Here is a 26,173-nt window from a genome sequence, read left to right as displayed (position 1 = left end):
CTGGAACTTAAATTCTTTTCCTTTTTTCTGTTTCTGTGAAGAATCAGATTGGAACTTTGGTTGGCTTTACATTGCATTCAGGGATTGTTTGGGGAATCTGGACATCTTACCAACATCAGTTTTGCTGATTCGTGGTATTTGCAACTTCTGCCCTGTCCTTCCATTTGTTTTGTGTGTGTGTGTGTGTGTGTGTGTGTATGTGTGTGTGTGTATGTGTGTGTGTGTGTGTGTATGTGTATTTCATATGTTGTTTACTTATTGTGCTGGTATTCTACTCTCTTGATCAGGTTTATTACTTGGGATTTTATTCATGGTTTTAGGCTTTGTGAATAGGAGTATTGTCCTAATTTCTTCTTCCTCAGTATGTTCCTTACTGAACTTTAGAAATGCTACTTGGTTTTACATGCCAATTTATTATTTTTCTGGCTTTTTGCTGAAAATAGCAGAGTTACATACTTACAGTTGAAGAATTTTGAGTACAGAATTACATATTTTGCCAATAAGAATTTGAGGTTTTTTTTAATGGTCTGTATCTCTCTTTTGCACAGCATTGAACTAGAGTGAGCATAGCAGTTGTATCTTGCTCATGGTTTTAGAGAAAATGCTTTGTTGTCCCAATCACTATGGTGTTGTCATAGTGGCCACACACACGTAGTGATTGTTACCACTTTACTCCCGGTATCTTCAAGGCTCTTCTCATAAAGAGATGGAGAAGTCTAGTATGAATCTCATGAGGTGATCATGCAACTTTGTCTTTAATCCAGTGTGTGTATTGAATTGTGCTTGTTGATATATATGTGTTAAAGTATCCTCATGTCTCTGGAAGGGAACCAATGTGATGGTGGTATATAGCCTTCCCAATGAATTATATAATTCAGTATTTAATGCCATTTTGGGGGTATTTTAACAGTGATGTTCCTCAAAACAACTGTTGTACAAGGTGTGTGTGTGTGTGTGTGTGTGTGTGTGTGTGTGTGTGTGAATCTATCCTTGAAGTGTTCTCAGGGTAATGCTGACTTCCTAAGTTGAGTTTGAAAACATTCTTTTCCTTCCTATTCCTTTTAAATTTTATTTGTTTGCACATTTTCTTTTATCATTTCTTTGAGCATTTTCTACGTGTTTTGCTAACACCCACACTCTTGCCCTCAACTATTTCTCACATCTGCCCTCCCTTTCCTCTTCCCATCCAATGCCATGCTCTACCAATCAAGACAAATACGTGCTTTCCAAATATCTTGGATGTATGCTCTTCTATTTGAGCGTGGTCAACTTATCAGGAGCTACACTTTTAGAGAAAACTGATCCTTCTTTGCCCAGCAGGTGAGAATTAACAATAGCTCCTTGGCTAAGGGTGTAAACTGCCACCCAGCTCCTATTGCCACTCTGGCTTAAGTGTCCACCAGTCTTGTGTATAGTGTAAACTCTGAGTTTTATGCGCAGCTTTATTTATGGGCTAACGATAGGCCATTAAAAGTTGGTTTAATACTGTGTTCACTTAACAAAATGATAGACATGTGTGCACACATAGTGTCTGTGTTCTTCATAGTTATATGTTCTCAATGTGGGGAACATTGGAGTAAGTTTTCTTCCAGGATTTGTTAGAATTCAGTAGTTCATTGTTCTAGAAAGGGCTTTATTCTACATTATTGATATATGTAAGGCTTTTAACATAAATTCTTATATCATTCATAAGTTATATAAATCCAGAAATTTGTCAATTTCATCTACATTTTAAAATTTATTAGAATATAGGTTTTAAACTGATCCTGTTGATTTTTAAAAATATTTGTTGTAATAGTCCCACTGTCTTTAATTTGTATTAATTTGTATCTTTGCTTTCTTCTGGTTACTCTGACCAATCATCTATTGTTTATCTTTTCAGGGAACTGAGTCTTCTCGTTGTTCTTTTTGAGTCCACCTTTCAGTCTTCCCACTGACCTATTTCTTTTCTTGCTTTGAATGTAGTGTGTACTTGCTTTTCAAGACATCAAAGTGCATCTTTAATTATCTGAGAACACTGATTTTCTTTTTCCTTTTTACTGTGTTTTCCATGCCTCATTGTTCCTGGTAATTTGTAATCTCATTTTTACTTAAAGGTATGAATTCTAAATTCTTCTTTAATTTCTTTAATGTCCTATAGACCATTCAAAGTATATTGTTTGTCTTGCTAATTGTCCACCTGTGTTCATCTTCCAAATCCTTATGATTCCCCTCACAAAGTCCATTTGTGTTATTTGTATAGTTATTGGAGCATATCCAAACTCCCAGTGCCTAACCTTTTAAATAGAACTGTGTCATTCCCCATCCTGTGTCTCTGTCAGAAGCCATTAGTTTCATTTTTAGAGTATTTCTTTGCTGAATTTGTCTTACTACTAAATACATCACTCAAAATTCAAATCTGCTTCTTCAATACATATATATTTATTTGAATTCTGAGGACATTGATAGCCTTTAATTTTAGAATTTGGATTTGGATTCCTTTTTTAATGACTTTGTTTTTATTATTTTTATGTGCACTGGTATTTTTCTTGCAAATATGTCTGTGTGACGGTGTTGGGATTTCCTGGAACTGGAGTTACAGACAGTTTTGAGCCACCATGTGGTTGCTGAAAATTGTACGTAGATTCTAAGGAAGAGCAGTCAGTGCTCTTAACCTCTGAGACTGCTCTCCAATCCCTAGAATTTGAATTCTTTACTCTGCTACATGACTTTAATTTGTAAAGACCTATAAAGGCAAAAAATATTTTTGGAGGAGCCATATGCCTTCATTCTAGCCTTTCATGTGTTTGTATATCACTATTTACATGTCCATCAGGATGGGTCTCCCTGCTGGCTTAATAGCAGGTCTTCCTAGGCACCAGCCTTCTCCTGACAGCTCGGTCTTCAGCACTGCTCACAGGGATGTGACCGTCTGCTATAACTACAGTGCCAAAACAAACCACTCTTAGAAGTACAATAAACAATGAGTTTCAGGAACTATATCACCAATATAATGAAAGATAAATTAAACTAAGAAGTTAAAATTTAGAATAGGGATATCGGCTGCTATAATTTACTGTAGAGTAACTGTCTAACATATGTGAGTCCCTAGGCTAAATTCTTTGTACTGAAAGGAGAGAAAAACTTAAGAAAAGTAAAGGCAGTAAGAATAATAAGAAGAACAACAGCAGAATGAAATGATCAAGATTTGGAGAAAATGGTAAAAAGAAATAAGCAAGATGTTCTGAGTGATGGAAACCTCAAGTGAGAAAATGGAGTAGTGATTAATAGGGCCCCCCCAGCTCATTGTAAGTGGGACCATCTCTGAGCTGGTGGTCGTAGATTCTATAAGAAATCAGGCTAGACAAGCAATGGGGAGCAAGCAAGTAGACAACACTCTCCACGACTTCTGCATCAACTCCTGCCTTCAGGTTCCTGCCTTGTTTGAGTTCCTGCCCTGACTTCTATCAGTGGAATATGACTTAGAATATGTAAGCTGAATAAACCCTTTCCAAGTTTGTGGTTACAGTGTTTCATCAGAGCAATCCAATCCTAACTAAGACATGGGATTAAAAAAAATAAAGATAGGAAAAAGAAAAAAGAATGTCAGAAAGAAGCAAAAGTTACAACTTTAAAATAGGGAAAATTAAATAAAACAAGCAGAGGAATAAAGCATAGGATTAAAAGTTAAACAAATAATGACAAAAGCAACAATAAGAAGAAAAATAAAGTAAGAGCATAAAGAGCCAAGAGATGTAGATGGGGAGACCCAGACACACAGGACTGGTGAGAACCGGGTGAGAACGGATTCCGACTAGCCAGTGGGCAGAGAGATCTCAGCGGAGCACTCAGAAAGTGTGTGCCTGCCTGGCTTGATCCAGGGACCCAGGAACCCGGCAGCATTGGGCCCTCTGTTCCCAGTCAGCGGCTTTTGGGGTGCACAACAGGCGCTTAGACCATAGGCCACCAGGAACAGTGGAGATATAGGGACACAGGCCAGTTACAAGGGTAAGGTGAGAACCAATTACTGACAATAAGATGGCAAGAGGAAAGCGAAAGAACATACCCCAGGGAAACCAAGACAACCTGACAACACTAGAACCCAGCTCTCCCATCACAACAAACAGCAGAATGTCAAACACTCCAGAAAAAGAAGATTCAGAGAAGAAATCCTACCTCAAGATAATGATAGAGATCCTTAAAGAAGAACGGGAGGAAACGCATAAAGAACCAGAAGCTTTTAAAGAAGAAACTAGAAAAACACTCAAATAACTCAAAGAACTAGAAGAAAACAGAACCAAAGAGATGAAGGAATGGAAGAAGGAATTTAAAACGGAAATGGACACAATAAAGAAAACACTAAAAGAGACAACTCTAGAGGTAGAAATCTTAAAAGAAAAAAAAAATGAGGAGTCACAGATGGCCCATACCTAAACATAATAAAAGCAATATAGAGCAAACCAATAGCCAACATCAAACGTAACGGTGAGAAACTTGAAGCAATCCCACTAAAATCAGGGACTCGACAAGGTTGTCCATTTTCCCCCTAACTATTCACCATAGTACTGGAAGTCCTGGCCACAGCAATTAGACAGCAAAAGAAAATCAACGGGTTTCAAATCTGAAAGGAAGAAGTAAAAATATCACTATTTGCAGATGACATGATATATTTAAGTGACCCCCAAAATTCCACCAGAAATCTTTTACAGCTGATAAACACCTTCAGCAAAGTGCCTGGATATAAAATTAACTGAAACAAATCAGTAGCCTTCCTCTATTCAACGGACAAACATATGGAGAAAGAAATTAGGAAAAAGATACCCTTCACAATAGTTACAAATGATATGAAATACATTGTTGTGACTCTAACTAAGCAAGTGAAGGACCTGTATGACAAGAACTTCAAATTCCTGAGTAATTTGAAGATCTCAGAAGATGGAAACATCTACCCTGCTCATGGTTTAGAAGGATCAACCTTGAATAAATGGCCATCTTGTCAAAATCAATCTATAAATTCAATGCAATCCCCATCAAAATTTCAACTCAATTCTTTATAGAGTTGTAAAGAGTAATTTGCAAATTTATCTGGAATAACAAAAAACCTAGAATACTGAAATCCATTCTGAACAACAGAAAACATCTGCAAGAATCACCATCCCTGACCACAAGCTATATTAATAGGAAATTGTGTTAAAGACCACATAGAACTGGTATAGAGATAGGCAGGTAGATCAATGGAACAGAATAGAAGATCCAGAAATTAACTCTCACACATATGGTCACTTGATCATCGACAAAGAAGTTGAAAACATTCAATGAAAAGAGGACAGCCTCTTCAACAAATAGAGTTGGTTTAAATGGCAGTCAGGATGCAGAATGAAAATAGACCCTTTTTTTATCTCCTTGTACAAAGCTCAAGTGCAAGTGGATCAAAGATCTCCACATTAAACCAGGTATATTGAAACTATTAGAAGAGAAAGTATGGAAAACCTTAAAACACATAGGCACAGGGGAAAATATTTTGAACAAAACACCAACGGCTTGTAATCTAAGACCAAGGATGGAGATATGGGACTTAATGAGATTGCAGAGTTTCTGTAAGGCTTAGGACACTGTCAAGAAAACAAAATGGCAGCCAACCGATTGAGAAACAATCTTTACCAACCCCACATCTGAGAGAGGTCTAATATCCAATATGTACAAAGAACTCAAAAGTTAGACACCAGAGAATCAAACAATCCTATGAAAAAATGGGGTACAGAGTTTAAAAAAAAATTGTCAGTTGAGGAATATCGAATGGCTGAGAAGCATCTAAGGAAGTGCTCAACATCCCTTGTCATCAGGGAAATGCAAATCAAAACAACCCTGATATCCCACCTCACACCAGTAATACTGGCTAAGGTCAAACACTCAGATGACAGCAGATGCTGAAGAGGGTGTAGAGAAAGAGGAACACTCATCCACTGTTGGTAAGGTTGTAAACTGGTACAACCACTCTGGAAATCAGTCTGGCATTTTCTCAAAAAATTAAACATAGTCCTTTTATTCTCTTCTTCTTCTTCTTCTCCTTCTTCTTCTTCTTCTTCTTCTTCTTCTTCTTCTTCTTCTTCTTCTTCTTCTTCTTCTTCTTCTTCTTCTTCTTCTTCTTCTTCTTCTTCTTCTTCTTCTTCTCCTCATTCTCCTGAACCTCTTGTTCTCCTTCTATTATTACTACTACTTCTTCTTCTTCTACTTCTTCTAGTTCTTCTTCTTCTTCTTCTTCTTCTTCTTCTTCTTCTTCTTCTTCTTCTTCTTCTTCTTCTTCTTCTTCTTCTTCTTCTTCTTCTTCTGGGGTATATGCCCAGTTATTCCATTTCTGGGCATATACCCCAGAGATGTTCCAACATATAATAAGGACACATGCACCACTATATTCATAGCAACCCTATCTATAATAACCAGAAAGTGGAAAGAACACAGATGTCCTTAGTAGATGAATGGATACAAAAATTGTGGTATATTTACACAATGGAGTATTACTCAGCTATTAGAAACAATAACTTTATGAAATTTCTAAGAAAATGGACGCTAGAGAATATCATCCTGAGTCAGGTAACCCAGTCACAAAAGAACAGACATAATATGCACTCACTCATAATTGGATACTAGCCCCAGAAATTTCTGTATAACCTATAAACAACACACAGGCTATATGAAGATCAAATAATAAATAGAAAAACAAAAACAAAAAAATAAACAAATGACAAAAGTGAAAGGTTCAGTCCTTCTTAGAAAAAAATAAGTGTGTAGCACCCTCTCAGAGTGTGGTACACCTGGACCTTAAATCATTAATAATTTAAGAGCTAAGAATATAGCCTTTCGGCAATTTTTGGTATCTAAAAATCATTATGTTTAATCTATACACACCAAGAAATCCTTTACTGTTTCCATGTTATGTTCTGTTCTAAATCTACTTCATTCTTATGGTAACTAGTAAGATTTCAATGCATACTATCAAACCTCTAAAAGAATCAAGTACTGAGAAAAATATATCCATGCCAAAGTGCTTTTAAAAATCTGTACATGTATCTCTCTTTTTTTAAAATAAAGTTTTAAGAAAAAAAAAAGTAAAAAGAAAAAAGAAAAGAAGAAGAGACCAGCATCTCTGAGGTGAAATCTTCTGGAAAGTGTTTTCTGAGAGCATGAAGAGGCTGTTTTCCAGATATAGCCAAGTTTGTATTTTGTGGTGTGGCTCCATATGGTAATCTGTAAATGTCACCCAGTTGGTACTGGTTTTGAAAGAATGAAGGGGTCATGCAGAGGAGTTGAGGCTTAGCATCACAAAGAGAGCCTATGAGAAGCTATTGCTGAAGCCTTGTTGCAGCAGAAGACAGCTGTGTTTTGGAGATTTCAGTACCATGAGATGACCACCATGGACGGCAGCAGTGGAGAACAGGCAGCTGGAGCCTAGGAGACAAGGTGTGTGCTACAAAGTGCAGAGCTGGAGAAATGACCCCAGTCCTTGGAGGTGCCCAGAAGTTTGTGAATGGATCCCAGACATTGGATTGTTAGTTTGATTTTACTTTTGATTGTAACTGTGCACTGATATTTTTCCCTCCTGAAGGAAGAAAGCATTTTAGTGGAGCTCACAGAAACTTTGAATTTCAAAGACTTTGATTTTTAAAAGAGATTGGATATTTTAAAGGGATTAAAAATTTAATATGTAAGAATTTTTAAAGACTATGAGACTCTTGAGGTTATTTAGATCTTGGGGATAAATAAGAAAGTAAGGGTTGAGGCTTAATAGTGATATGTTTGTGTGTCAAGTTAGCAAGGGGTCAATTGTACTGTCAATTTTGTGTCAACTTGACACAAACTGGAATTACCACAGAGGAAGAAACCTCAGTTGTGGAAATGCCTGATGAGATCCAGCTGTGAGGCATCTTCTCGGCTTGTGACCTTTGTGGGTGGAGCCATCCCTGGGCTGGTAGACCTGGGTTCTATAAGAAAGCAGGCTGAGCAAGCCAGGGAAAGCAAGCCAGTAAGTGACATCCCTCCATGGCCTCTGCATCAGTTCCTGATTCCTGACCTGCTTGAGTTCCAGTCCTGACTTCCTCTGGTGATGAACAGCAATGTGGAAGTGTAAGCTGAATAAACCCTTTCCTCCCCAACTTGCTTCTTGGCCATGATGCTTGTGCAGGAACAGAAACCCTGACTAGGACAGGGGAAGATGAAGAATGGGTCAGGGCTCATGTAATCTTTCTGTGAAAGTTCAGTTTTATATGTACATTGGTGCTTGCCCTTAGGCTTGAGTATGACAATTGTCAAGCATGAAACTGGGTCTTTGTACCTGTTTAACAAGTGATCTCTACTTAGCTACACCCCAACATGTTATTCTTTCTTTGTAAAAACCTTTTACTCTTTAGTACTTTCATATATGTTTATGACAGATTTGGATCAAATTAACCTTCCATTTCTTCCCCGCCCCCTTGCTCCCTTAGCTCAACCATCACTTTTCCCTCCCAACTGGATTCATAACTTTTCTAAACCCAGAGTTCATTCAGCGTTTGTGCTTGGGCTTAGGGCCGACAACTGCAAAGTGAACAGCCCAGCAGGGTCCACATCACTGATCTTTTCTTAATCAGTCATTTGAAAGTCATTCAAGCTTGCTTTGTATCCTGAAAGTGGCTGATTACAAAAGTTTCCGTTTTGAAAATGAAGCTCTTGTCATTATTGAGCAGATAATGACGAGATGTTCCTTGTGTGCCTGTCTCTTCAAGCCTATCGTTTAGCTGTTAAACCACCTATAGTCATAAAGTTATGTTGCTTGTTTCATCTACCAGTTTATGTGAGCAGTAGGTTATCTTTCAATTAAGTTATGATCTTGTCTAATTCTCCTTGTATTCCTCCCACTTTAGGGTTTAAGCTATGAAGCTGCATTAGTAAAAACATACAACATTTAAGTTGTTATAAATTCCTGGTGAGCCCCTTCTATCATTATGAAGTGCCCTTCTGTTTTTGTTAATGGCTTTTCCATTAGAGTCAGTTTGTCTGAAATGACTGGCCACCCACTGTCTTTTATTTGTGTTTTATCTTATACCCAGCTATTTTAGATGTTTTATTGGGGAATCCATTCTAGTTGTTTAGCCTACAATGTGGCAGTTCAGAGCACTGTGATTTTAAGTCAATTTTCCCTCCAATGTGGTTTCTTAGATTAACACTTGTTTCTGAGCTCTCTCTTTCCAGCCCTCTTACTTTAATAACTTGCTTTCCCAATAAAGATGTTATTTCCTCTCCTGCGTGGGTGGCTGCCACCTGTAACCTATACATCTGAGGCTAGTGGAGCAGAAAATGAGCACAAAGTAAATCTAAATGCTTATGGAACGGATCACACAGCTCATTCTCTGGATAATGACAAGAACGATCCATCCATAGTTTATTTATGGATGTTTCTAATGTTTTCTCTGCTAAAATTGGTGAAATGAAGTCCTAAATTTAGAATTACACCCAGAATTTCTCTAGTTCATGAATCACTGGCACAAAAGTAAAAACAGAATTTTGAGCCAAGAGAAAGCTGCAGCTCAAACTGGAATGGAAAAGTGTGTGGAGCTGGAGGAACACTTCCTTCACCTTTCTGCTCCAGTCCTTTGGTTTCCTTGGCAGCACCAGGAAGCTAGGCCCCTGCCAAGTAGGTCCCTGCTCTTCCCAGAACTAGAACTCAGTCTGGTGATACTGAGACTTCTCACACAGAGGGTAGATCCTCACTTTCCACTTGTCTTTTTTTAATAGAATTACATTCTTTAGGTTTTCCATATTTACTTTATTTCCTGTGTCAGACATAAACAATAGCAGCCATCATACCAAAGACTGGGATGGATATAACAAAGGTTATAGATTTCTAGTGTTTGTGGATCCCAAGCATCTTATTAGCCTCAAAATGACTTTTAATTAAGTGTAAACCCTCAACATGACTTCTCACTCCTCCTCCAAGAAATCCAGTCGTGAAACCTCTATCTTCAAGATACATTTTAAAAGCAGGACCTACCTTGCGTTTTAGCTCTGATTTTAATTTTGACTAATGTTTGTGAAGTATCTAAGTATGTAATGTGCAAACACACTCATCTATTTAAATACATATATATGTACCTATGTATAGGCATATACTTGCATCCACGTGTATGCCCTATCCAATATTCTTAGTGGAGTTTTCAAATTTTAATCCAGTAACATGGCTTCTCTGGCAAGAGATGATATCTAAAGACCTATGTCTTTGTGATCTGGCTGGAATGTAGACACTCCACATACCTTTAATCCCTTTGTCTGGAATACAGCCATGCAGCCTAAGTGTTTGTTAAAACCTTTTTAATTTTCTAAATAAAAGGGGGCTAGTGCCAGTTTGAGTCACGTGATGTTTCCAGCTTGGGAATTTTTAACAAAAACACAAGCAGCTTCTGCTGACAGGCTATGGTTTCCTTCAGTGAAAAAGCAGGCATCCATGTACACACACACACACACACACACACACACACAGAGAGAGAGAGAGAGAGAGAGAGAGAGAGAGAGAGAGAGAGAGAGAGAGAGAGAGAGAGAGAGAGGAAATGGGAGAGAGAGAGAGACAGAAAGACAGAAAGAGACAGAGAGAGAGAGAGAGAGAGAGAGAGAGAGAGACAGAGACAGAGAAAGTAGTAACTGTTTGATTCTTTGACAAAATTGTTTTCAAAAATTAAAAAGCGTATTTGTATGTTTTAAGATGGTATAACATATGAATGTACAAGTCAAGACTTAAACAGAGAGTATAGAACTCACTTGGGAATTTTTACCTGCGGTTCAGAACTAAGATATGAGTCTGTATATCAGAAGAATGAATACAGAATATGTTAGGAAAGTCATTAATACAGATCTGATGCTCCAGATTGGGAGAAGGACAGACCAAAATACCTTGGACTCGGGTCCTGGTTTTACAGAGTTGTTTAGAGAAAATGTTAATAGGAGCCTTATTTGTTTTAAAGCTGGTATACAAAGTTAACTATCAAGTCAAGTTTGATTTTTTTTAAGTTAGAAGAAGAGATTACAGAGTTTACCCAAACCACGTGGGAATTCTCACCTGTGGTTCAGAACTAAGATAGAAGTCTATACACCAGACAGAGTGAATACAGGCATGTATTAAGGAATTTATTAATAAATAAAGATCTGATACTCCAGATTAAGAGGAAAGATCAAAATGCTTTGAATAAGCTTCTAGTTTTACAAATTGCTTACTTATTAATTTGTAAGTGATAGTAAATTAGTTTGTTTTGGGGATTACCCTGCTAAGGCCATTTGTCTCATCAGATGCTAGCTAATGAGAGTTTACGGTTTCCTTAATTATTTATATTGTTTCAAAATGGGTGTGATGTTGAGTTTTGTATTTATATTATTTCTCTGGGAAAGAATACAAGATACAAGATATTCTAGTTGCCAACTAAGGAACATGGTATTTTAGGAGAACAGTTTTGTCTTTGTGATTTTAAAAAATGAGATTTGTCTCTGTGTGCCTTCCAGAGTTATATGGATTAGAATTAATAAAGGTAGACCACCTGAAAAACTGAATTCAAAAAGATCAAACAAAATATGCCTCAATACAAAAATGTTTTCTGTTCAGATTTATGTATATTACAGAATGTGCAACTATGGTGAAGCTTGTCATCAGAATGCTGAACTGGCCTGATTCCAGACATTAGAGACTACAGCAATCATTAATTTGGCTCTTCTTCTTGAGGCCTATCCAGCTTCCTCATTCTCCTCCCCCTTCTAAATTCTCAATGCCCATATATTCAACTTGAAGAAGCTATGAAGAGTCATTGCCTGCTTCCTTGGACTTTGGGAGGTGAAAGTGGTTATTGTATGGTTGCTTTTCTTTTTTAAACTTTATTTTAAAAAACAAAGATAAAAGAAAAAAATTTTAAACATTTTTGCATAAATGTATACAAATACAATTGTGTCAGTGCTTGGCTTTTTTTTTTTTTTTTTTTTTTTTTTTTTTTTTTTTTAAGGTTTGATAGTCTGCATTAAGGTTTTACTAGTTACAATGAGCAAAAAGTACATGTAAAACAGGAGGTAACCGGAATTAGTCAACATTTACTTAGTGTGTAAGGATTGAGCATGATGTTTTTTTTGTTTGTTTTTGTTTTGGTTTTTTTTTTTGTTTTCTTTTTTCTTGAACTTCACGTTGTCTGTGAGTTGTTTCTGGGGCAGTCTGAGCCTCTGGGGTTAGGATAACACTATCAGTGACTGCATATTATGTCTGTTCTTTTGTGACTGGATTATCTCACTCTGGATGATATTCTCTAGATGCAACCATTTTCTTCAGAATTTGGTTAAGTCATTGTTTCTGATGGCTGAATTATACTCCATTGTGTAAATGTACCACAATTTTTGTATCCATTCATCTACTGAAGGAATTCTGGGTTCTTTCCAGCTTCTGGCTATTATAAATAGAGCTGCTATGAACATTGTGGTGCATGTAACTTTGTTGTATATTAGAGTGTCTCTGGGGTATATGCCCAGAAGTAGAATAGCTGGATCTTCAGGTAGTACTATGTTCAATTTTCTGAGGAATCGCCAGACTGATTTCCAGAGTGGTTGTATCAGTTTACAACCCCACCTACAGTAGAGAAGTGTTCCTCTTTTTCCGCAACCTTGCCAGCCTTTGCTGTCATCTGAGTTTTGGATCTTGGCCAATCTGACTGGTGTGAGGTGGAATCTAAGGGTTGTTTTGATTTGCATTTCTCTGATGGCTAAGGATGTCGAGCACTTCCTTAGATGTTTCTCAGCCATTTGATATTCCTCGATTGAGAACATTTTAATTAAGTCTGTACCCCATTTTTTAATAGGGTTGTTTGATACTCTTGTGTCTAGCTTTTTGTGTTCTTTGTATACCTTGGATATTAGGCCTCTATCTGATGTGCAGTTGGTACAGAGCTTTTCCCATTCTGTTGGCTGCCATTTTGTTTTCTTGACAATGTCTTTAGCCTTACAGAAACATTGCAATCTTATTAAGTCCCATTTGTTAATCTTTGACCTTAGAGCTTGAACAATTGGTGTTTTGTTCAGAAAATTTTCTCCTGTGCCTATGTGTTCTAAGGTTTTCCCTACTTTCTCATCCAATAGTTTCAGTGTATCTGGTTTAATGTGGAGATCTTTGATCCACTTACACTTGAGCTTTGTACAAGGAGATAAGAAAAGGTCTATTTTCATTCTTTTGCATGCTGAGTGCCAGTTGGACCAGTACCATTTGTTGAATAGGCTGTCCTTTTTCCATTGAATGTTTACAGCTCCTTTGTCAAAATTCAGGTAACCATATACGTGAGGGCTCATTTCTAGATAGTCTATTCTATTCCATGGATCCACGTGCCTATTTCTATACCAGTCCCATGCAGTTTTTAGCACAATTGCCTTGTAATATAGATTGAGGACAGAGATAGTGATTTCCGCAGGTGTTTTTTTGTTTTTGAGGATGGATTTTGCTATTCTGGGTCTTTTGATATTCCAGATGAAATTGCACATTGATCTTTCCAACTCAATGAAGAACTGGGTTGGAATTTTGATGGGGATTGCATTGAATCTGTAGATTGCTTTTGGTAGGATGGCCATTTTTAAAATGTTGATCCTTCCAATCCATGAGCATGGGAGATCTTTCCATTTTCTGAGATCTTCCTCGATTTCCTTCTTTAGAGGTTTGAAGTTCTTGTCATACAGGTCCTTCACTTGCTTAGTTAGAGTCACACCAGGGTATTTCATAGTTTTTGTGACTATTGTGAAGGGTATCTTTTCCCTAATTTCTTTCTCCACATGTTTGTTCTTTGAATATAGGAAGGCTACTGATTTGTTTGAGTTAATTTTGTATCCAGCCACTTTGCTGAAGGTGTTTATCAGCTGTATAAGATTTCTGGTGGAATTTTGGGGGTCACTTAAGTACACTATCATGTCATCTGCAAAGAGTGATGTTTTTACTTCTTCCTTTCCGATTTGTATCCCTTTGATCTCCTTTTGCTGTCTAATTGCTCCAGCCAGGACTTTCAGTACTATGTTGAATAGGTAGGGGGAGAGTGGGCAGCCTTATCGATTCCCTGATTTTAGTGGGATTGCTTCAAGTTTCCAAACATTAAATTTGATTTTGGCTGTTGGTTTGCTGTATCTTGCTTTTATTATGTTTAGGTATGGACCTTGGATTTCTGTTCTTGTCAGGACTTTTAACATGAAGGGGTGTTGAATATTGTCAAATGCTTTCTCCGCATCTAGTGTGTTGACCATGTGATTTTGTTATTTGAGTTTGTTTATATGGTGGATTACATTGATGGATTTCCTTATATTAAACCATTCCTGCATCCCAAGGATGAATCCTACTTGGTCATGGTGAATCATCATTTTGATGTGTTCCTGGATTCGGTTTGCAAGGATTTTGTTGAGTATTTTTGCATCAATGTTCATAAGTGAGATTGGTCTGAAGTTCTCTTTCCTTGTAGGGTCTTTGTGTGGTTTAGGAATGAGGGTTATTGTAGCCTCAAAAAATGAGCTGGGTAATATTTCATCTGATTCTATCTTGTGGAATAGTTTGGAGAGTATTGCTGTTATATCCACAATAAATGTCTGATAAAATTCTGCACTGAACCTGTCTGGACCTGGGCTTTTTTTGGTTGGGTGGCTTTTGATAACTTCTTCTATTTCTTTAGGTGTTATGGGAATATTTTGATGGTTTACCTGGTCCTGGTTTAACTTTAGGATCTTGTATCTGTCTAGGAATTCATCCATTTCCTCCAGATTTTCCAAGTTTGTGGAGTATAGGCTTTTGTAGTAGGATCTGATGATTTCTTTGATTTCCTCAGTTTCAGTTGTTATGTCTCCACTTTCCTTTCTGATTTTGTTAATTTGTATACTCTGTCTTTGCCCTCTAGTTAGTCTGGCTAGGGGTTTATCAATCTTGTGAATTTTTTCAAAGAACCAGCTCTTGGTTTTGTTGATTCTTTAGATAATTCTTTTTGTTTCTATTTGGTCTATTTCTGCCCTAATTTTGATTATTTTTGCCGAATACTCCTCTTGAGTGTATCTGCTTCCTTTTGTTCTAGAGCTTTTAGCTGTGCTGTCAAGTTGCTGATGTATGCTCTCTCCAGTTTCTTTTTGGAAGTGCTCACAGCTATGAGTTTTCCTCTCTGTACTGCTTTCATTGCATCCCATAGGTTTGGGCATGTTGTGTTTTCATTTTCATTAAATTCTAGAAAATCCTTAATGTCTTCCTTTATTTCTTCTTTGACCCTGCTATCGTTTAACAGAGCGTCGTTTAGTTTCCATGTGTATGTGGGCTTTTTGTTGTCTTTGTTGTTGTTAAAGACCAGCCTTAGACCATGGTGAGCTGAGAGGATGCATGGGAGTATTTCAATCTTCTTATATTGATTGAGGCTCGTTCTATGTCCAATTATGTGGTCAATTTTCAAGAAGGTGCCATGGGGTGCTGAGAAGAAGATGTATTTTTTTTTACTTTAGGATGATATGTTCTGTAGATATCTATTAATGCCAGTTGGTTCATAGTCTCTGCTAGTTTTACAATGTCCTTTTTCAGTTTCTGTTTCCATGATCTGTCCATTGGAGAGAGTGGGGTATTAAAGTCTCCCACTATTATTGTGTGGGGTGAAATGTATTTTTTGAGCTTTAGTAGGGTTTCTTTTATGAATGTGGGTGCTTTTGTATTTGGAGCATATATGTTAAGGATTGAGAGTTCCTCTTGACAGATTTCCCCTGTAATGAGTAAAAAGTGTCCTTCCTTTTCTTTTTGATAACTTTTGGTTGGAAATTTACTTTATTTGATATTAGAATAGCCACTCCAGCTTGCTTCTTGGGGATGTTTTCTTGGAAGTTTTTTTCCCACCCTTTTACTCTGAGATAGTGTCTGTCTTTGTCTCTGAGATGAGTTTCCTATATGCAGCAAAATGCTGGATTTTGTTTATGTATCCAGTCTGATAGCCTATGTCTCTTTATTGGGGAGTTGAGTCCATTTATGTTAATAGATATCAAGGAATAGTGGTTTCTGCTTCCTGCTATTATTGCTTTTTTGGGTTGAGTTGTGTCTGTGTCTCTTTCTTCTTTTGGTTTTCTTGCTTAGGAGTTTTCTTGTTTTTACTAGGATGTAGTTCCCCTCATTGCATTTGGTTTTTCACCTATAATTCATTGTAGTGCTGGATTTGTGTTCAGATATTGTGTAAATTTGTATTTGTCTTGAAATATCTTCATCTCTCCATCTATGGTGATTGATAGTTTTGATGGGTATAGCAGCTTGGGCTGGCACTTGTGTTCTCTTAGGGTGTGCATGATGTCTGTCCAGGCTCTTCTAGCTTTCATAGTTTCTGTTGAGAAATCGGGTGTGAGTCTGATTGGCCTGCCTTTATATGTTACCTGACCTTTTTCCCTTACTGCTTTTAGTATTCTTTCTTTACTTTGGGCACTTGATGTTTTTACTATTATGTGTCGGGAGATATTTCTTTTCTGGTCCAACCTATTTGGAGTTCTGAAGGCTTCTTTTATGCTCGTGGTCATCTCATTCTTGAGGGTAGGGAAGTTTTCTTCTATGATTTTGTTGAAGATATTTACTGTGCCTCTTATTTGATACTCTTCTCCCTCTTCTATTCCTATTATCCTTAGGTTGGTCTTCTCATTGTGTCCTGGATTTCCTGGACATTTTGGGTTAGGATCTTTTTGTTGTTTGCATTTTCTCTGGCTGTTTTGTCTATGTTTACAATGTTGTCTTCTGCCCCCGAGATTCTCTCTTCCATCTCTTGTAATCTATTGGAAATGCTTGCTTCTGTGATTCCTGATTTCTTTTTTAGGTGTTCTACCTCTAGGGTTATCTCTTTTTGTGTTTTCTTTATTGTGTCAATTTCCGTTTTAAATTCCCTCTTCCATTCCTTCATCTCTTTGATTCTGTTTTCCTCTAGTTCTTTGAGTTCTTTGAGTGTTTTTCTTGTTTCCTCTTTAAAAGCTTCTGAATCTTTTTGCTTTTCCTCCTGTTCTTGTTTAAGTATCTCTATCAGCATCTTGAGGTATGATTTCAGGTCTGTTTCTTCCTTTTCTGGAGTGTTTGGCATTTAGTTGTTTGCTGTGATGCGAAAACTGGGTACTGGTGTTGCCACGTTTCTTGGTTTCCTTGGGATATGCTCTTTTGCTTTCCTCTTGCCATCTTATTGTCAGTGATATGTTCTTGCCTTTCCCTTGTACCATGTCTGTGTCCCTGGATCTCCACTGGTCCAGGTGGCTGATGGTCTGAGCCCTGTTCTGCGTGCCCCAATGTTGCCTGGTGGGAACAGAGGTCCCAATGCTGGGTTCCTGGTCCCTGGATCAGGCACGGCAGGGGTGCACTTTCTGTGTACACTGGGCAGAAATCTCTCTGCCTCTTGGCTGCTCAGATCTCCTACTCACCAGGCCTTTAACTTTGAAAACTGCTGGTCTAGGTGGCAGATGGGCCGAGCCTTGTTCTGAGCCCCAAAGCCGCCGGGTGGGAACAGAGGTCCCAATGCTGTGTTCCTGGTCCCTGGATCTGTATGGCTGTTTTTATGAAAAATTTAGAAATAGTCATAATCATACAAGGAGTAATTAGCCAGATTTGAGTATACAGCCATAATCTTATTTTGGTAACCAAGTTCACCTATGTTCACTGGTAGGAATTTTTCTAATTGATGCAAAAGTAAAGTTATAATGTTTACAGTGCTATAGAATTGATCTGATAGAGATTTATGGTTTATACACTGTTTTTAGTTGATTAAAGAATAGTCATTAGGGACTGGATAACAAACTCATAGTTCTGAGTCAATAAATGGGTGTTTTTGAGATATTTCAATTAAAAATGGCCAAGAGTAGTCAATGCTTAATAGTTCAGAGTTGCTTTGTGTAGATAGACAATCTTCAAGGGTATCAGAAATCCACAGAATATGACATTTGTAGATTTTTTTTTTTTTTTTTTTTTTTTTTTTTTAGTTAAAGATCATTTGACTAGAGACTGTCTGCTCCTGACAGCATCCCTTCTTGGGTTCTAAGAAGAAATTGAGCATCAGTAGAGTTGCTTTAATTGTGGTGAGACAGCCACTCGGCAAGAATTGCCTCATCTACAGACAATATTGTCCAGAAAGAGACACATTATGTGGAATAGTCGACTGATAATATTTGCCAAAGCAGAATTATCAGTCCTTCAAAAATCTGTATTATAAAGGTCTGTCAGATATGATCCTGGGCTAGAAGGCTGAAGACTGATGCTCCAATTTTCTGAGGGGTGAGGGACTCTCCAAGTAATCAATGTTCTCTATTAATTGGCTAGTTTTGGAAGCTATGTTTTGTGCTTCTCATATATCAGGCAATATTAGTGGTTCTAGGGTTTCTGATGTGGTTGTAGAGTGGTAGTCTCATAGCCAACCCAGGTGTTTAGCATTGAAAAAGATAATAAAGATCTGAACGGGTGGTTTTCAACTGAAATAAAATCTAAAACCAGGATATAAGTTAGGTGTTGAATTATAGTCTTTTAGGATAGATGGAAAAATGATTTATTTAATGGACAAAATTGTTGGACTGTGTGTTATGACTGTCTTATACTTCATAAATTATACAGTGGTAATAGTTATACACAGTTTACATTTAAAGGTAAAGTTTTTTTTGTTGATGTTGTTTTTTAAAGTTAACAAAAGGAGTGATATGTAGATTTATGTTAAGTCAATACATGATTGGACAGTGGAAGTAGGTAAAGGAAAGGTAGGAAAACGGAAGAGGAACAGGGAAAGAGTAAGTGAAAAATCAAGATGGAGCTGGGGAAAGCAGACTTAGATCCTGGTGGCTGTAATTGGACATAAGTAGATATAAATATTTAAAGAGATTTTATAGGTCTTTATCTCATATGAAAGGGTAGTTTGTATCTTTGTTTATTGAATATAATCTTATTGTGTAGAGGGTTTGTGAATTGAGAATCTATTATATAAACCCATTTGAAAAGTTACCGGGCTTTGAAGTGATGTTTGTGATGGGTGGTGGAGGAAAGAAGACAGGGTGGTAATTCCACATAGGATGGAGGCAGTAGGGCAGGCTGGGTGAACTGCCTGGGAAGAAAATGGTGTGGAGGGGGCATCTTGTGGACCAAATAACAGTCTGTGCACTCAGTTCCATATTAAGTGGTGGCTGCAGAGTGAGACTGTGGGGAGCCAATAGAGAGATAAGCACCATTTTATTTAATATTTACTGCAACAGCAAACCTGCAATATGACTTCTCACTCCCCTTCCAAGGATTTGAGTGGTAAAACCTTCATCTTCAAGATACATTTCAAAATCAAAACCTACCATGCTTTCTAGCTCTTGTCTCAATTTTGATTAATGTTAGTTCGCTATCTAAGACTGTTTGGATATGCAAACACATTCATCTATTCAATGTATAGGCATGTGTACTTGCGTCCATGTGTGTGCTGTATCTAACACTCTTAGTGGAGCTTTCAAGTTTGTAGAGAAATTTTAATCCAGCAACATCAGTTCTCTGGCAAGGGATGATACCCAAAGACCTAGGTCTGTGTGACCTGGCTGCAATGTAGACACTCCACACACTTTTAATCCCCTTGGCTGGAATCCAACCATGACTTTAGTACACACCGTTAAGGTAAAATTAGTTTGTAGAAGGGAGCAGCCATGTTTGAAAGTGATGTCTAATTGAGGGACAAAGGAATGAATCAGAGAGAGATTTGACAGAATGACTCAAAGACAGGATACGCCCAAGAGAAGCTATTTAAGAGGAGCTCAGGGAGAGAGAGAGTTGAAAAATTAGGAACCAGTTCTGTCACCTCACTTTTTGCAGTGGTGTTGAATTTAGGCAATGCAGTGGAGTTCAGATGAGTTCAGCTTAGTTGAGTGCTGAGCAGTTAAACTTAATGCAGCTGAGTTCAATTCAGAGGCAGTTTTTCCATGAAGAGCAATTCAATCAGAAGCTGAGAGAAGCCCATGTGAATTAGTCAGCTTTGAGAGGACTTTGAGCTAGAAACAGATGAGTTGAATCAGCCAGCTAAAATTCAGAACTAACTAGAAAGGATAAGCTTATTCAGCAGTTGAGTTTCACAGGCTGAAACATTCGAGGCCGAGGCTAGCAGATGGGGACTGGGAGCTTACATGAAGGCTAGCAGCTTCCAGATTTAGGCCTAAGGATAGACAGAAAGGATGAAAAGTGCTTGGGCTTAGCCCAAGCCATGTATTAGTGAAATTTGAGTACAACTTTCATCTCACTGTTTCCTCAAAGGAAATAAAAGCTACTTCTACAAAAGCTGACAAAAATATAGTTGTATATTGTCAATAAATTATTAACAATAAAACAAAACACTATTGTTCTGCATATAGATGCTTTGAGCCTTAAATAAGGCCAGTTTGCCTTGTGATTGGTGTTTCTCTCTAGATAGTAACAGATGATGTACACCTGTATTAATAAAATCAAATACTATTACCTATCTGATGTAGAGAGAACTAAAATGATTTGGATGAAATAAACTTCTTTTTTATCACATAAGACACAGAAAGAAACACAGATTTTAGGCAGGCACTCAAAGAAAATTACTTACAACCATATCAATCTTAGGACAGTGTACATATTTCCAAATCAAGAAATTCAGCAGTCAGGTTTAGTAAATTGGTTCTTCTTATTCATGTGGCAAATAATTATACCAGTGAGTAGAAACCAAAAACTCTCACTATCCACAGAAAGAAACAGGAAGTACTCTTTGCTTGCTATCCTAGGGAAGTTCTGACTCTAAAGCTTACTTAGATTAAAGTAAATTTTGAACAAACATTCTTTGCCTTTCTAGATGACACCAGATGTAGGCTGCTTATTAATGAAATGGTAAATGAAAGTTAGAACTGTTCTTGTTGCAAGTGTTCATAAAGCCTAAATCAATTTATTTATGTAATAAATTATCCTATAGTAGAGTTATAAAGAATTAAAAAATATGTTTCCACTAAAATAAAGGGGTACAATAAGTGTTGATATTCTTAAACAAGTGGCTGCTACAAAGCTCCATGGAAATTATCATTGATATTTTGTTTTAGAAATTCTATATGCTACACATAATGAAGTAAAATTTCTGAATATGTATATAAATTACAATTCACAAAATTAGCCACTGAGTAGTGGGTAATCATATCAAATTTAATTTCACTGAACATGTTATCATGTGAAGTTCTTATCTTCAATATTTATAATGTTTATTTTTACTACATCTAATCAGATTTCATCAGTTTCCTTAATCAAGTCCAATAAAGGAATAAGTAATAGAAAAATTCTATAGTCAACCTAAGATGTATGGCTACCAAGAGTCACTTTGAGATGTCTGAAGTTTACCTAGATGGTTATCTAGGTAGCAATTATTTTTCTTATTTTGTTTTTTTATTCTGCATTCATACATGAAAACATTAAAATGAGGGATGAAGTTACTGGTTATTTGTTGTTTTGAAAACGACATGTATATGCTTTCTTCATTGGCATTTCATCATCATTAATATGGTTGCTTTATATCTAAATTACAGTAAGTGAAATCTTCCTTTGACTATATGACTCAAACATTATTTTACTGAACAATTTCATTTGCTTGTCTGAAGAGAAATCATAGTCTGCTGGTGAAGGAAGTGGGTAAGCTAACTGAAGATCACAACTCTTTTCTCCATTTCTTCAAACCTAGCTCCCAACTCCAGCAGGCACTTCCTGGGTATCCACAGGTCACTCTTGCCAGGGAAACAAGCAGCCTCACTGAAAATCCAAGTCCAACCCCTTAGTCTTGGCTCTGGACCAGACTACTTGCTGAGGTCTCTCCTCATCTTCTGCCCCCATTCCCACGGGACTAAGAACAACCTCATGAAACATTCTGCTTTCATCCCTCATAAGACCCCGTCAGCTACCATCTCCTAGCCCATCCTTATCCCTACATGTGGGCACCCAATACCTGGAAACACATATTATCTAGAAACACCAGTGGCCATATAGATCCCTATAAAGATCCTATAAAGATCCTAGAAGAATTTGCTACCCAGCAACACACAGACACTGTACTCTCTTGAAAACCATAGAGGGCAACAGAAACCAAAGAACAAAATATCCACTCAAAGATAAGATCATATATTAGCACCTAGAATTACAATCTATCCAACCCCAGATACGAAGACATTGGTGTGAAAGTACTATTAATAATAGCCAGAAAAATACATCTCCAATAGGGTCCAGAAACCCTAGTTATGCAGGCCTTGAGTATTGCAACACGCCCAAAGCACAAGACAAAGACCTTAAAATGGTTCTATGAATATGATAGAGGTTTCTAAAGAGGAGACTAATAAACTTAGCCCTACAAAAAAAGCCCAGGAAGGAAAACTCTAACCTAAAGAAGTTAACCAGACCCTAGAAAACAGAGGAAATAAATCATCAATACCAACAAACTAAGAGAGAAAGACATATACACATATACATACAAGTACACACACACACACACACACACACTAAGAAATCACAAATACTGCTTATTGATATCTCTAAATAGCAATGGTCTCAATTCCCAATTAACAAGTCTCAGAGTAACAGAATGGATACAGAAATAGTATCTACTTTTCTGATGCATCCAAGAAACACAATTAAACATCAAGTATAGCTATCATCTTGGGATAAAGTGTTGGGAAAGAATATTCTAAGAAAATGTACCAAAGAAGCAAGATATTGTAGATATTTTAATAGCTGGCAAAATAGACTTAAACCAAAATGTTTCTAAAATTATTGGGTAGGACAATGTACTCAGAGGAAAACATCTAGGCAACAAATATAAGGGCACCAGTGTTTAAAAAAAATCACTTCTACATTTAAGTCAGACACGGATCCTTACACAATGATGGAAAAAGACTCCAATATTCCACTGTCATGGTGATCCAGATAAAAACTAAACAGAAAAATGCTAGAAAATCTAATGACATAAATCAAGTGAATCTAACCGAGTTATAAACATTTCAGCCAAACAAAAGAATATGCCTTCTTAGCACCTCATGGAACCTTCTCCAAGATTGACCACATACTCAGACAAGAAGCAAGTCTCAGCAGATACAAGAATATTGAAAAAAATAGATTGTGACAACATATCTGTCCACTGAGGATTAAACCTGGATATCAATAGCAACAGAAACAGAAAACTTATGAACTCATGGAAACTCAACAGTTGTCTAATGAATGAAAAGTGGGTCAAGATGGAAATTAAGTAAGAAGTTAATACTTTCTAGGATTTGATGAAAATGAATAAGCAACAAAGCCTAACTTATGGGACTAAACAAAAGCCATTCTAAGAGGCAAGTTCATAGCATTAAGTGCCTATATACAAAACAATTATATTATACTAATACTAGAATAGTAAAGCTAAAAGCTGTGGAACAAAAAGAAAAAAATATATACCCAAATGAATTAGATGTCAAAAATAATACAATTTAGTATTGGAATCAATTCAGTAGAAGCAACAAAACCCAAAGCAAAGTAAAGGAAAACATAACAAAACCAAATAAAGCAAACAAAAACCCCCCACAAAGAACCAATCAAAGAGCTGATTCTTTGAGAAAAAAATCAATAAGACTGACACACTCTTATCTAAACTAACTAAATAATGGATAAAATCCAAATTAACAAAATTAAAGTTCATATGATAACAGACACATAGCAAATTTAGAGAATCATGAGTACATACTTTAAGCACCCACTGCTACACCAAATTAGAAAGTCTAATAGAAATGTTAGTATTCCTTACACACACACACAAACACACAAACACATATAGGTAGATGATAGATAGATAGATAGATAGATAGATAGATAGATAGATAGATAGATAGACAGACAGATGAAACCAAAGACAAATGCAGACCAGATAGGCAGCAATTTAAACAGACCATAACCTACAGTGAAATTGTAGCATAGTAGGGGTCATTAAGAGTCATTGAATCAAAACAACCCAGGAAAAGATGGCTCTAGCACACAATTCTATTAGACTTTCCAAAAATTTTCTTCAACAAAATCTAGCACCTCTTCATTGTTGAGCGCCCCACTTCCCGCCGGCAGGAATAGGCGTGCAACAACAGGATTCTTCTTCGAACAACCTTTATTGTATGTTGAAGAGGAAGACACCAGGCAGGAAAAGGCACCCTAATTTATACCCCCCCAAGGGTGGTGTGTCGCTGTGTGATTGGCTGCCTGCCAGAGGTCTGATCTTGATGCCCCGAGATGGGCGGTGACTTGGCTCGCACCACTCTTTGCACATGTGCCCAGTGGTTGTTTACCACACTTTAGCTGATTCATGGCACCTGAAACCAGCACCATCTTGTAAGGGCGGAGCCTTCAGCCCTCAACATTTCCCCCTTTTTGTTTTACTAGAAAAGGCTGGTCTAGGCCTCTGTAGTTATGTCTATCTGCTGTGGCTCCTGTCTTAGGTCATTCCTCCAATGTCACAGCCTTATCCGTCATAGGGTGACCCTATCGCCACTGGGCCCCGTGTCTTAGATTGGTCTGTGCATGAGGAAAGTTGCCCGTCTCCGGATACCACAGTGCTGTGCGACAACAACTGCTAAATGGCCTAGGGCGAACTCTACAAAAGAGGCCAGCCAAAAAATGAATTAGTGGGGAAGTCATGATCACCCTATCGTGTGCAATGAGGAAACCTCAGCGATGTGCAAGGGTTGATCAATGACCGCTGAGTCTCTTTCATCCCAGTGCAATGGATCTATAAATCCATGGGGTGCAAGAGCAGAGAACTCAGAAGCCGACTAATTCTTGAGCATAGATAACCAAATTTTAAGGGAGGCCCCTTGTTCAATGGCCACAAGTGCTTGAGTGATAACGACCTTGTCACGTTTCTGTTGAGACCAGAGTCTGCAAACCAACCACAGCAGGAACACCAACCCACAGCAAAATATTGCACAAAAAAGACCCACCCCCCACCCATTCCTTAAAATAGGAGAAAATCGAAGAGATCCAGGTGGAGAGGCCTTCTGTCAAAGACAGGTCCACTTGTGTTGAGTTGATAGTCAACAGTGCTGCCCTCAAAGCCTTGAGAGTCTCGTCAAATCCTGCTGACCAATTTTCTGTAAGGTACAATCTAGACAGATTAGCTGTTTGGGTAAAATTTTCATATTTTACGCTGGTAATGCAAAGTGCCCCCAATTTTCTCTCACATCCCAATTGGCCCAATTGAAAGAGAAAATCTAATCTTTCCTCTACCAGGTCGAGGCATTAGTTAACAATCATTAATCCGCCCTTTAACTGGGCACTAGCAGAGGTATGAAAATCAACAGCATCTGCCACTGTGGCTGACAATTGATTTAAGGCTGTGCCTGTTAAAGCTCATTGATAGTTTGCATCGTTCGTACTGATGTTGAGAGTGCAAGAGCCGAGGCTGTAACCAAGACAGCCACTGCAGCTGTGACAATCAAGCCGACAATGACGGCAGAAATCCTGAAATCTCTCCTTTTTCTAAACAAACTTAAGCTACTGGGGGCATCCACCGGAACAGGAATAAACAGTTTTTATATTAGGAGAAAAATTAAAGAGGCCATTAACTGCCCAACGTACTCCCCGAGTTTGACAGCCAGTCTAAGGATGCAGGGCTGAATCTCCTTTTCTTATACAAAAATGTGACCACTTAGGTTGGGCTGGAATAAACAAATTACCCTTTGGCTGGGAAATAGGCCAGCAACCGGCAATCCAGGTGGCATTAGCCTATCCAGATTTTTTGTATAATTAGCAGTGACTCTATAAGTTTGGACTGACTCTGCCAACACTTTGACTTGCTTATGTTCTAGAGAGTGATAACTGCTGATGTTGTTATTTTCCTCAAACACCTGAAACATTTGCCTGAAGGCATGGCATGTCTCTGGCGTACAAAAGAACTTGCACTTCCTCTCTGGATGAGGCGGAGGAACAGAGGCAGCGGCTGCTTTAAGAGCTTCCGGTTGTGCTACAGGAGTCCTCCGTCCAGGCTGAAACCGCTCCGCCTCACATTCTGCTGCCTCCTCCTCTAAATCTTTCTCCACAGATTTAAATAATTCATCCTCTAATTTTTCTTCTGCCAGCTCTAAGGCCTTTTGTTCCTTTAGCGGATACAAAGCATTCTCTCCGGGAAACTTGTACTCTGTTTCCCCGGACGAGATCCTCTCTTCTCTCAGCGGT

This window comes from Micromys minutus (genome assembly GCF_963924665.1).
Source record: "Micromys minutus genome assembly, chromosome: 19".
Classification (NCBI taxonomy): Eukaryota; Metazoa; Chordata; class Mammalia; order Rodentia; family Muridae; genus Micromys; species Micromys minutus.
This window is presented reverse-complemented; position numbering follows the sequence as displayed.